The sequence below is a fragment of the Sus scrofa genome, chromosome 1, assembly GCF_054392235.1.
Source record: "Sus scrofa isolate SSC_HxYL_T2T_F1_AM1 chromosome 1, Sscrofa_HxYL_maternal_Yorkshire_Landrace_v2.0, whole genome shotgun sequence".
Lineage (NCBI taxonomy): Eukaryota > Metazoa > Chordata > Mammalia > Artiodactyla > Suidae > Sus > Sus scrofa.
Window position 1 is genome coordinate 37,501,518 of NC_139383.1, and position 13,110 is coordinate 37,514,627.

At 42.0% G+C, this 13,110-nt stretch overlaps 1 long non-coding RNA gene across 2 annotated transcripts in view; it reads left to right on the forward strand.

Moving 5' to 3' along the window:
* Positions 1-13,110, forward strand: part of LOC110260189 (uncharacterized) — a 335,979-nt gene that overhangs the window by 240,090 nt on the left and 82,779 nt on the right. Inside the window, exons 4-5 of one of the 2 annotated variants that reach the window (XR_002343031.2) lie at positions 1,505-1,621; positions 5,809-8,776. This is a non-coding gene — a long non-coding RNA (uncharacterized LOC110260189). Of the gene's footprint in view, positions 1-1,504; positions 1,622-5,808; positions 8,777-13,110 lie in introns of those variants that run through there. The other variant, XR_014839654.1, reaches the window with a different exon arrangement.

Sequence of the window (13,110 nt, forward strand, 5' to 3'; positions counted from 1 at the left end):
TCACAATCTACTGATAAAGAAAAATAAGCTGAAATGAAATCAAGAGGTGTCAGAGCTTTTGCAACTTCACTGCTGAAATTATATATGGTTTTTCCTTACCCATTCTAAAATAAAATATACTGAGGTGTTGACTTACTGGACAAAATAGTCACTAGATATGCTTGAAAATTAAATGTAATTACTTTCTAACTTTCCTGAGTGACCTAGGAAAAATACTGCTGGATTCACATCGTGCAATTACTTGGCCCAGCCCCATGTATGTGGTATATTTCTCCATAGAAATGACTATGGGAATGGACACTCAATATATTTTTTCTTTAACCGTAAACAGTACCTAATATATAGGCAATTGGAACTGCATAGTGTGAGAACTGGAGTGGTCCCTTCTTACTGGGATCAAGAAAATGGAGGGACAGGATGCTTGTTGTAAGACCATGTCCTTTTAAACCCTGCCCAACAAATACAGATGGCTCAGTACATTTAGCTCAAAGTCTGTTTTATATCAGTGGTTCTCAAACGCTGGTCCCCAAGGCTACAGCATTGCCTGGCAACATGTTAGAAATGCAGATATCCAGGCCCCGCCCTGGACCTACTGAATCAGGGATGCTAGGATTGGGGCTCAGCAAGCAATCTGAATTTATTAAGTTCGTCAGGAAATTCTGAAGGTTTGGAGGCACAGAAAACTCATCCACTCAGCAAGTTTGAAAGAACGTTGTTAAGAAATACTCAGGCACCTGTGTCTCCTCAGAAAAGGGACTAATTCCCAATTTCCTTACAGTTAAAAGCCTTCAGAAAGAATCACCATAATTTAAATGGCTCAAGCTCTCAGAGAACTGCTTAATATGACCATAAATAAAAATTTAAAAACAATTAGAGAGGCACCAGAAGCTCTTTTTATCCTCTTGTGATCCTCTAAATGCACCGCGGACTTGCCACTTGGCTATTATAATTTAAATCCACCTCTATATTAAGGTTCTTGGTTTGCAGCATTTGCTTTTGGGAACCAAATGCCTGTCATTTTATGGCACCATAGAATGATTAATACAAGCTTTTATATAATGCACTGGATCACTTTGTGAACACATCCTGCTCGTTAAATGAAAATGGCTCAATGCAATACCTATAGGCCAGTGAGCACAGAATTCTTCTACAGGGGTAAGCAGAGGTGGGGAGTCTAAAGCAAGATTTAAGTGAAAGCAAGATCGGAAAGTACAGACAACTTTATGTGAGCTGTGGAAGGGATGAGGGATGAGCAGAAGAGGGAAGGGTGCTTTTCAGTTCCCATCTGCCTGGACTGAGAGCAGAGGTAGGGCTCAGTGGAGGTGCTCTGCCCGCCACCCGTCAGATTCCTGAGCAGCTCAGATGCATTCAGAAAGGATGCAAGAGCAATCCAGTCACATTTTATTTGGTTGTTTCTAACACAGTGTTTTAATCGGTTCGGGTCACTGTACCAAAAATACTATATACTGAAGTAGCTTAAACAGCAAATGTTTATTTCTCACAGTTCTCGAGGCTGAGAGGTCCAAGTTCAAGAATGAAGCAGATTTGGTGTTTGATGAGAGCCTGCTTCCTGCTTTACAGATGGCCCTCTTCTCCCTGTATCCTCCCATGGCTGAAAAGGGTAAGAAAGCTCTCTGAGGTCTCTTTTATAGGGGTACAAAGCAGATTCCTGAGGGCCTCACCCTCATAACCGAATCACCTCCCCAAAGACTAATGTCCAAATACCATCACATCCGGGATTAGGTTCCAGCATATGAATTTTGGGGAGGGAGACACACCATTCAGTGTCTAGTAGGTAGCTTTTTCAAAATTTAGGAATCTTGCTGATTTGAAAAGAGAAGATGCTTACGTAGGTAATATGGATTGGCCATTCTCTCTTGCCAAAGGATAATCCTCATGACTCTGAGAGCTTTGAGGGTAAAAATGTTTGCCTTCCAGCTGAATTCTGCCTGAGGTCTCTGCCCTGACACCTGGAAAAAGTCATTTTACCTTCATTAAGAAACTACTTCTCGGGAGTTCCTATTGTGGTGCAGTGGTTAATGAATCCAACTAGGAACCATGAGGTCACGGGTTCGATCCCTGGCCTTGCTCAGTGGGTTAAGGATCTGGTGTTGCTGTGGCTGTGGTGTAGGCCATCGGCTATAGCTCTGATTAGACCCCTAGCCTGGGAACCTCCATATGCCGTAGGAAGCGACCCTAGAAAAGGCAAAAAGACAAAAAAAAAAAAAAAGAAAGAAAGAAAGAAAGAAAGAAAGAAAGAAAGAAACAACTTCTCTGTGTTAGAAGCAAAACCAGCTCTTGTTAATAAACTGTGTTAATAGACCTGTGCCACAGGTAATTATTATCAGTTCCATTTTATTGTCCCTTTACTGGCATTCCTAGACTTGAATCCCCCCTGGACCAAAGATCCCACACATAGCATGACTCTCCCAGTCCTGAGACACAGGCAAGACTAAAAGTTTCATTCACTTGGTGGACAGTCGATCCAGGAGGGTCATCCCCAGGCCAAAGGATGCAGTGAGTTTTCTGACCCTGCAACTTTAGATCATTTAAATGGTGCCCTGGAGGAAGTTCTGTGCATCAGTGCTCCTGGAACTTTGGGGACCACAGACCTACTATAGGACTCCCAGCTACGGGGCCAGTTATCTTAAATCCAGCCCTGACTGCTCATCCCTGCCACTTCCTGGGCTCCACCTTACCTTTCTCCTAGCACTTAAATCTTTTCCCTCTGATAAGGTTGACTACTCTAAATTCATAGTGCCTTCTAATGCCATAAACACCCACCATCAACCCTTTGGAAGGCAAACCAGTTTTAATGGGTAGTCTACTGTATTACATAGTTTGGTGTGATGTACAATTCCTGGCCTACACGGCAGCTGGAAGAAGTGAGCACAGTTCATTTTAATTACATTTATCCTCTATGCTCCCACCAGTTTGAACTATTTGCTTTTCCTGGAACATTCAGGAATATGCTATGTAATTTTTTTACCTCCGATTCTTTGAACATACTGTTCCATCATCATCAACATCATAGCTAACCTTTATGGAGCCTCTACTATGTGCCTGATGCTTTCCTAAGAATACTACACATCTGTGTTCATTTAAACCTGACAGCACTTTGTGGGTAGACACTATGGATGGATATGTCGTTTTCTGATAAGGACATTAAAGCTCAGGGGATTGTATAACTTGCCAAGGGCTTATAGCTTGTTCGTGGTAGAATCAAAATCAAATCTGGTTATTGTGACAGGGTGTCTCCCCCAGCCCAGCCAAACTCTCACTCATCCTCTAGATTAGCGTCCTCTATTGCACAAGCTTTCTATGGCGCCTGTGTCTCCACCTGCATGGCCCTCGCCACAGCATCACTGCGGGGCTTTCCCTTATACCTGCTGCTCATCTCTTGCTTCTGGCTTGGGCCTGAGCTGGCGAGTGGGACTCGTGACCATCATGACATGACATATTGTGAATATTTTTTGCCTTTAGGAGATCTGTGTTTTTAGACTGCAGTTGTGTAGAAGTCCTGTTTTTAGCTTATTGATGAAATGTGCTGACAATGCTTGAATTCTATCTGATTACCGTAAAATCTTAGGTGTTCAGACCAAAGGTAGGAAATACTTAAAAGAAGGGCAAGGGGAGTTTTTCCAGGTTTGGGGTATCTGAGAGGCCAGAGCATGTGGGAAATTCTAATTCGTCTGCTCTTTGAAGTCGGGCTGCTTGGCAGGGTGGAAACAGTGTATTTGGAAATGGGAGACCAGGGCCCTAATCCCAGAACCACCTCTCCCTGGCTGTGAGACTTGAAGCAGAATAATTCAAATTCTCTGAGTATCACTTTTCTTTATTAAGAATTTTTTAGTTCTAAACCTATATCATTTCCATCAAAAATTTATTTGATAACACTGAATATGAAAAAAATTATCTCTTAAAAAAAGCAGGGCAAATGAGGATAACTATTCTTACACAGAACATCAAATTCTGACATTCTCGTTTCAAAAAAATGCATGGACTGAGAGAAAAATAATACGTGTTTGCAAATAACCGTTTTCTGGTGCCCTTGCATTCGTAGTTCATAGAAAAAGCAAAAAAGTACCTTTATAGGCCTATTTAGAAATAACCCCAAAGGGCTGAGTATGCATACTTTAGAGTCCTGTGATTTTTTATCAGCCATCGCTAGCTGACAAAAGCAGATTTAGAAGGCTGGGTGTTTCGCAGAGGTGTGGGCAGCGTTCTAGGGCCTTGTCTCCCATAGACCAACCGAACCCTTCCCTTGTGAGTCTTATGTACAGTTTCTCTGTTAACCTTGAGCCAATATTCTGGGAAAGTCTGTAAAACAAAAAGTCCAGGACGTGATTTGGACAGATCGCCGACTGTTTTTCACAGGCTGGATTTTATGACCTCTTCCATGTATGACAACGTTTTGTCTTGGTGTTAATGTATTCCATGGTGGAGGGATACTGAACCAACCATTGTGGTGAGGCTCACAAAGATGTAATAGAATCCGGAGCCGGACACAGAGAGGGGTTCATTATGTGCCAGGAGTGAGATTCCGAGGATATATATTCAAAAGAGGACACTGTCGTTAAAAATTGAATATGTTGAGATGAAAATGCTGCAATTTATCAGCAGGTCATGCCCTCAGATGGTAAAACAGACTGTTGCTACCGTGAAGGGCAGGAAGAAGGAAAGACCCTCCGTGCTGGATAACTAAACATCAGACACCACACCTCAGCAGAGTTTCAGAGACACTGTTTCTGTAGACGTTTTCATTCCTAGCTGTTTCTATATCTCTTCTTTCAGAAGCCAACAACCCATTCAGTCAGAAATGTACCTGGGGGGAGTGTCCATCGTGGCTTAGCGGTAAGGAATCCGACTAGTATCAATGAGGACATGGGTTCGATCCCTGGCCTTGCTCAGAGGGTTAGGGATCCAGCCTTGCCCTCAGCGGTGGTGGAGGTCACAGACATGGCTTTGATATGGTGTGGGGTAGGCCAGCAGCTGTAGCTCCCATTTGACCCCTAGCCAGGGAACTTCCATATGCCTTCGGTGGGGCCCTAGAGAGAAAAAAAAGCTAGGTGTTTGTATGGAAAATGACCAGAATTTTCCACTTTCAACCTGGATATTGTTGGGATGTATACTTATAGTCACAGGCTTAATGTATTTTTTTCTCCACCTTTATTTGTGGAAGACAGGCCTTAGTATTTCGATCTGATGTAACCTAAATTTTGAACTTCTAAAAAATGGGAAAATTTTCTGGAAAGAACACAGAAAATAACTATAATGTTTAATAGTCTTTGAGCATTTGCTGTTTTCCAGCACTGTATTAAGTGTTTTACATGCATTTAGTTAATCCTTAAAACAACCATATAGGTAAATGTTATCATTATTGCAGTTGAGACTTAGGGACATAAAAGACCTTCCCAGCATCCCATAGCTAGGAAATAGCAGAGCTGGAATTTGAACTGAAGTATGCCTAGCCCCACATCCTTAACTCCTAGCCACTGCAAGAGATGTTAAAACTCTCTACCAAAAAATATGGAAACAAGGGCAAATGTGGTACAGACGACTCCGTGAGCTTTTATGGAGACACAGAATAAAGAAAGAGAGTTTGTTAATAATGATGCTTTGGGGATGAAATTTGAATATTTTTCATTTATCATAATGAACATAAAATCTTACCAAAGAACACAGTGTGGAGACTGGAATATAGTGGTGCGTACGTCAATCCTTAAACAACAGGGGTTTGAATGGCATGGGTCCACTCATAAGTGGATTTTTATCAAAATATACAGTTGGTGCTCTGTATCCATGCAGGTCTGCATCTGAAAATTCAGCCAATCAAGGATTACAACGTAATGCATGATGGGTGGTTGATTGAATCCCTGAATGCAGAACCACAATGCAGAGGGCTGACTATGGGATGTGAGTATGTGGGGATTTGGGTATCCCCTATGTATCCTGGAACCAATCCCCCAAGGACGCTGAGGGACTAGGACTGTATATTTTATGGAGTTTCTACCACTAAACCTTGTCCCTTTTTAATCTATCTTCCTCCCTAACCATGCTGCCCTTCCCCCTCCCTATTTTGCCCTATTCTGTGCTGAGTTATTGCCTGAAAACCTGAAAGAAATGGGAATGGGCTTTTAGTGTAGACTTGGATTCTGTCCTTTTTATCTGAAGAAGTGGTGTTATGTGGATAAAGGGATTTATTTTCCGAGTAACCAGCTTCCAGACTTGACGGTGGCCACTTCCTTCTCACTGGCCCACTTACCTCCACCTCTGGGCCCAGGCGATCCAGATGATGGAGTGAGGCCAGTGCCTTCATCTCTTGCACCAAGTTACCTCACCCTTTGAAATCTGCTGCACTTTCCTTTGTTCCCTCTATATAGGCCGGGCTGCTCGGGGCCCTTTTATGGGGCTCTTTATCTGGTCCCTGGGGTCTGTAATGAATCTCTTCCCTTCCTCATGCTCCCGTCACTTTGCCCAAACCTATCTCCTCAGCATTCACTTCATCTTGTTTGACCGAACAGACCCCACTCTTTCATCTAAGCCATTCCCAGGTTTCATCCCGCCGTCTCTCTATTGGGAAACGTCTTTCCTTAGCTCCTCCCTGATCTGATTGATAACTGCTCTCTCTTTTTGGGCTTGCTGTTCCTGGCAATGAAAACCTGAGAGAAGATGTTAAACTTAGGGATCACTTGGGTTCATGCTGCTGTATGGATGGTCCTATGCACCTGCTCCTTGCACCATAGAGTGTGTGGTTGCATACCTCACGTTGTGGTATGACCATGTTGAATTTTTGATTTTAAACTTCCAGGGAGCAGGAACCCTGTCTACTTTGCTTCCTGTTGAAATGTTTTAAGCTGCACTGTGTGTATCTAGGCAATTGAATCCCATTTGACTATTAGAACCAATGGAATACAATTTAAAGCAAAACAAGATAATACTAATTTTTGGACTGCTTGTAAGGAATTCATTTATTTTTCTTTCTGGGTTTTGGCTAGCACATGTGAATTTTATGGTAGAGTCATACAGATTCTAAATAATTAAATAGAATAGGCTGAAGGGGTGAAAATGCCAGATTGCATTCATCTAAAAATGAGAACAGTTGTATCACTTTCAAGAATGTATAATGATATGAATCATTTATAAAGTATTAACAATATTTGTTCAGTGAGACCTACAATATTACCATTAGAGTCAGGAGGCCATATATTACATCAAATGCAGAAAGACCTACATTTGAATCCCAATTTGCCACGTAAAAACTTTATGTTCCTGGACAAGTCCTTCACCCTTCAGCCTGTGCATGTCTTCTCCCAAATCAATAGTGAGGATTCACTGAGATACTGTAAACAAAGCACTTAATGTGTGTGTTGAACAAATGATATAAATATTCAAAACATTAACTAATATTACTATTTTAACTTGCTTTCTAAAAAGGTGCTTCAAACATACTTCCTTTCTTTTTCCCTATAATCCCGACTATATGTATACTTTACTCCCCAAACTCTTTCTTCCCAGTGTTTTGTCTGAATGATCTGTACATTTTCCTTAGGAGATTTCAGGAGTTCCCTGGTGGCCCAGTAGTTAAGGATCAAAAATTGTCACTACTGTGACTTGGGTCACTGCTGTGGCTCAGGTTCAATCCCTGGCCTGGAAACTTCCACATGCCATGGGCAAGGCAAAAAAAAAAAAGTAAAAAATGTAATTCACATGAGCTAGGTGGAATACAGATGAGAGAACTTTTTCTCTGCTTCCTCACCCCCCTGCATCTCTCCTCAGATGTGATTTGTGTGAGCAGGGTATTAGAGAGGCAGGAAGTGGGAGCCATGATAGCCTCTCCCTTGCACATCATGGTTCACAGTGACACTCAGAATTGAAACCTTGGAGTTCCTGCTGTGGTGCAATGGGTTAAGGATCCAATGTTGCTGCAGTTATGGTGTCAGTTACAGCTGCAGCTCATATTTGATCCCTGGCCCAGGAACTTTCATATGTCTCCGATTCAGTGAAAAAGATTAAAAAATAAAACAAAACAAAGCAAACAATTGAAGTCTTCCTGCCAGGAGTCCTTCTCTCCTTTTCTAGTCCAACTTTGCCCACACGCTGTCTCGAAATTTTTGTACAAGTGGGAATGATGACACTGTGGAGGCAACTTGCTGGATAGAGATAAGATGTGGGGCTTGAAACTCACTCTCCGGCCAACAGTGTCAAAATGCAAATGAGCAGTATGTCAGAGCAGACACTGTACAAGGCTGCAGCAGCTTTGTCATGAGTGTTTGTTTAATAGGGAGTTGTGGAAAAGGTCTGTAAGATGCCTGAGGATTTCATGAGCATTTCTGTGTTGGTAAGGAGGGGTTGGGGAGCTTGTTTCAAAAGGTTTAGGATTTACCAGTTGGGAGAACAAGTTGGATTCAGTGCTCACCCATTAAAAAGCGATGATGCCTGATGGCTGGATTAGTTTTCTCATTTTTCCACTGAGGCAACTTTCTCACAGTTACTTAAATCCCACTACCGGTAGCTGATGGGACCAATGGAGGGCAGAGCCCAGCACCACAAACGCCTTTGCGGGCTTGGTGCTTTTATTTGTGAGAAAGCCATTAATTCAGAGACTCTGGAAGATATCCTGCATCAAAATAGCTTTACTTATTTATTTATTTATTTATGTTATAATACTCTTATAGTAAAGTTTATTACTATTTTTTATCAAAATTTCTGACACATATAAAATCTTTTCTTTTTTTTTTTGACTGTGCTGGTGGCATGTGGAAGTTCCCTGGCCAGGGATCGAACCCATGCCACAGCAGTGATGATGATGGATCCTTAACCTGCTGAGTCATCAGGGAACTCCTATAAAATCTTTCAATGACCTTTAGGATAAGTGAATTGCTTTCTTCCCCCCCATTTCTCTGCAATGTTGTACTGTACATTTGCCTGGTACTTTTCCACAACAGTTATTCTAACACAGAGGCTTCTTAATGACTTTTCTGCATCTCAAATATACATGTGACATTAATGAGAATGTGGATTTCATTTTTGTTTTCATTAATAATATAAGCCTTTTCTAAATATAAATTCCCTGAAATGAATTTAGGCATGGTGGGAGTAGATGAGTTATATTGAATCGCTTCTAGAATCAAAGAAGTGTTCTGAGAGACTGGACTTATAAAATATTTCTTTGCCTTTCATATTCATTTTACTTAGAGGATAGACAACATGTAAACATTTTTCATTCAAGTTTGGCACAGTGACAGAGAAAGCAAACCACAACCAAGTCCCCTTAGGCAAATGCAAATGCAACCATGTAAATGTCCACATGGGTCAATTAGCTAAGGAGAACTATCTTAATTAACCTACAGTATATTTACTACACATAAACAAAACTTTTAAAAAATGTTATTGAAGTATAGTTGATTTATAATGGTGTGTTAATTTCTACTGTACAGCAGTGACTCACTTATACATATTCATATTCTTTTTCATATTCTTTTCCATTATGGTTTATCACAGGGTATTGCATAGAGTTCCCTGTGCTATACAGTAGGCCCTTGTGCTAATCTGCTAATCCCAACCCCCAACCCTTCCTTTCCCCACCTTCCCTCCTCCTTGACAACCACAGGTCTGTTCTCTATGTCTGTGAATCTGTTTCTCTTTCATAGATGTGTTGATGTGTGTCATATTTTAGATTCCACTTATAAGTAATATTATAAAAAATAACACCTTTTGAAATTGTTTTTACTTTAACATCTGTGGAATTCTTCCAAAAGTTCTGGAGGTCTTGCACATGTTCAAGTTTCCTATGCATTTTCCTGTCCCTCCCCCAGAGTGATTTTTCTAAATGGCAAATCTAATCATGCCATTTCCCTACTTAATGGTCCCTCTTTGCATATAGAATAAATCCAAATGATGTGCAGCCAGTTTGCACCTTTGAGAACTGCCTCATAACCCCCCATTTTCCTTGTTGCCCCCTATGCCACATTCCTGTGGATTAGCTTGTAGACTTGTGAATGTGCCCGTAGCTTCACTCTTCGTTCAAGGCTTTCCACCTGAACCACACTGGCCCTTGCTTCCTCTCCCCTCTGTCTGCCCAGGGACCCTCCACTCTTTCTTTACAACTCAGTTCAAACATCGCTTCCTCTCTCAGTCCAGGCAGAGCTGTCCTTCTTGCCTCTCTATCGCCATCATTGTTTCACATCCTTCTCGGACCACACCTCGCAGTTATGTTGCATCCTATCTTCCCAACTCGCTTAAGCTCCTTGAAAGAAAGATCCAGCCACAGTATTCATTTTGTATCCCAGCACCGGGCACTTAGGTAGTTCTCCAAAGGTGTATGTTGACTAAATGGTTGATTAGGTGAGTAAAGGCAGAAGGGGATTAAAAATGATGTTCACTTACAATAATAGGTGATGATTCCCTGCCAGTAACTGTCATCAATAGCTATTTCCTAGACTGTCTCCAACCCTTCCATTTGTGATACTGCTGCAGGTTTTAGGGAATCACAAACAGCCCCGAATTGATGGTCAGAAATTTATCATTATCTCCAGGGCTTTCTGTGGTTTGACACCAGAGTTCTTTGCCCACTAGTAAGTAAAAGAAAAAAAAAAAAAAAGCAACTAGGAAATGTTTCTGCAAAGCATTAAAGAAATCTCAGCTCATTCTTACTTGGGCTTGAGACTTTCTAAAAATCTCCATGCTCGAGGACAACGGTACTACTACAATTGAACCTTCTGGAATTGATCCATTCAACCGGGGTGTAATTTTTTCAGGAATTAAAGGTTGGAGCCTGGGTGGTAGAAAATAGCATGTGTCTGTGTGTGTGTATGTCCGTGTGTCTGTGTGTGTGGTGTCTGTGTGTGTGTGTGTGTTAAGAAAGGGAGCTTATCTTACATGTCAGAGAGCAAGGGAAAAAGTTATAGATTTAGTGAACTGATAACATGTCCCAAACTGAAATCCTAGTACCTTTCAGTGCCAAACCTCTTGCCCTTTTCCCTGCCTCAGTTAATGGCAACTCTATTCTATTAATCACTCAGGTCAAAATCCTTGCTGTCATCTTCGGATCCCCTATTTGGGATCCAGTCGCTTCCCTCCCACCCTACAGCTACCTTCTTTGCTCCAAGCCACCACCCTATCTCGGCTGGGTCATTCCATTTGCCTTCTATCCAGAGTCCCGTAACTGCCCAGCTTCAGTGTGTTTTTGACACAGTACCCAGAGTAATCTTGTTAAAACACGTCAGCTCCCGTTGCTCCCCTGCTTACAACCCTCCGACGTGATGCATCTCATTCAGAGTAAAAGCCAAAATCTTGCCTATGAGCCCCAAGCCCCGCATCATCTGGCCCCCTTGGACCACATTTCTGCCCACCTTCCTGGCTTACTCTACTCCTGCTGTAACAGCCTTCCCCTCTCCATTCCTCTGGCCTCTAGGTACATGGCTGCCGCAAACCCTTTACACTTGCTGTTCCTGTGCTTCAGATCTCTTGCCCTCTTGGGTAGATCACTCACACCCTTCAGATCTTTCTTCCAAAGCTATCTTCTTGGTGCAGATTCCCTGATTAAGTTTCACCCTCCATCGGCACTTCATACCCCCCATCCCTTTCTTCCTCAGTACGGACCATCCCACTCTTCACTGCTATATCCTTAGCACTTAGAGCCATGCTTGGCACCTAAGAGATGCTCAGTAAATATTTGCGGAATTATTATTGGATATTTTATTATATATATATATATATATATATATATATATATTTTCTGTTTACTAAGAGTTTTGTTTTTTGGTTTTTTTTTAATTACTCAATGAATTTTATTACATTTATAGTTGTACAACAATCATCACAATCAACTTTTATAGACTATTGGATATTTTAAATCACTACTTTCTGGAGGAGAAGAAGCATGATTTTTCTTTTGGCTGACATTCAGAACATTATTTTCAGGCGGAGACTTTGGAAATTTATTATGATCTGAGGGTGGGAGGAAAAAGGGAGAGGGAAGAGATTATGTTTCCTGACTACAATTTGGTTTTGTTTGTTCGTTTTATTTTGTTTTTGATTTTTAGGTCTGCACCCACGGCATATGGAGAGTCCCAGGCTACGGGTCAAATTGGAGGCTACAGATGCTGGCCTATGCCACAGCCACAGCAACTTGGGATCCAAGCCTTTGCTGTGACATTCACCACAGCTCTCGGAAATGCCCGATCCTTAACCCACTGAGTAAGGCCAGGGATTGAACCTGCAACCTCATGGATACTAGTCAGATTTGTTACCACTGCGCCACAACGGGAACACCCCTGATTATACTTTGTAATTGTGGGTGGCTCTTCTTAGATGGTGACTTGGAGGCTTTGCTCTCTTAGAAAGCCTTTCGTCAGATTCTTAGATGGGTGAGAGGGCAGAAGGAGGAGATTTCAACACAATGGTGTCAGCATCAAGAACTGTGTATTCCAAGATGCAAATTACACTGGATTTTTTTTTTTTTTTTTTTTTTTAGTTTTTTTTGAAGTGAACCGTCACTCTGTTTTTGAAACTGTACTTTAATAAAAGCAAAAAAATTGAGCATCAGTGAATGTGGCCACAAAATGGCATGCACTCAGAATAAAAACTGCCAGGGGGGTGTTTCTGCAGAGGTGAAGAGGACAGGCTGGGATGGGGCAGAATGGAGACCCTGTGCTGGAATGGTGGGAACACTGAGGGGCTCCCTCCCCTGACCAGTGGCATTGCTGCTCCTCATTCCCTCAAGGGTGTTTCCAAGGGTATCTGGGGAATCTGCAAGTTTGCTGCTTTGTCTCTAGATAAAATGCCAGACAGCAAGCAAGCTCTAGAGTCAGACACCCGCTGACCAGACAGGCCCTGCTTTCCTGCTGGGGGTGGGGGGTGGTGGCATTCAGAATAGCTGTCCCATCTCTCCTTACCGATCACCCCAGTGTCACTATGTGTAAGGCAAATACATCTGGACTTTAGGTTTTAGGCCGAGTATCTTCTGAAAGGCTTTCAGCCAACCTGCAGCATTTACAAATTTGTGCAATTATTTGTATCTAGGGCCCTCTATCTTGATAACACTTTGCTAAGAGATGTTTTCTCTTCTTTATAATTGATCTTTGAGTGCGACTTAAAATCTGCTGC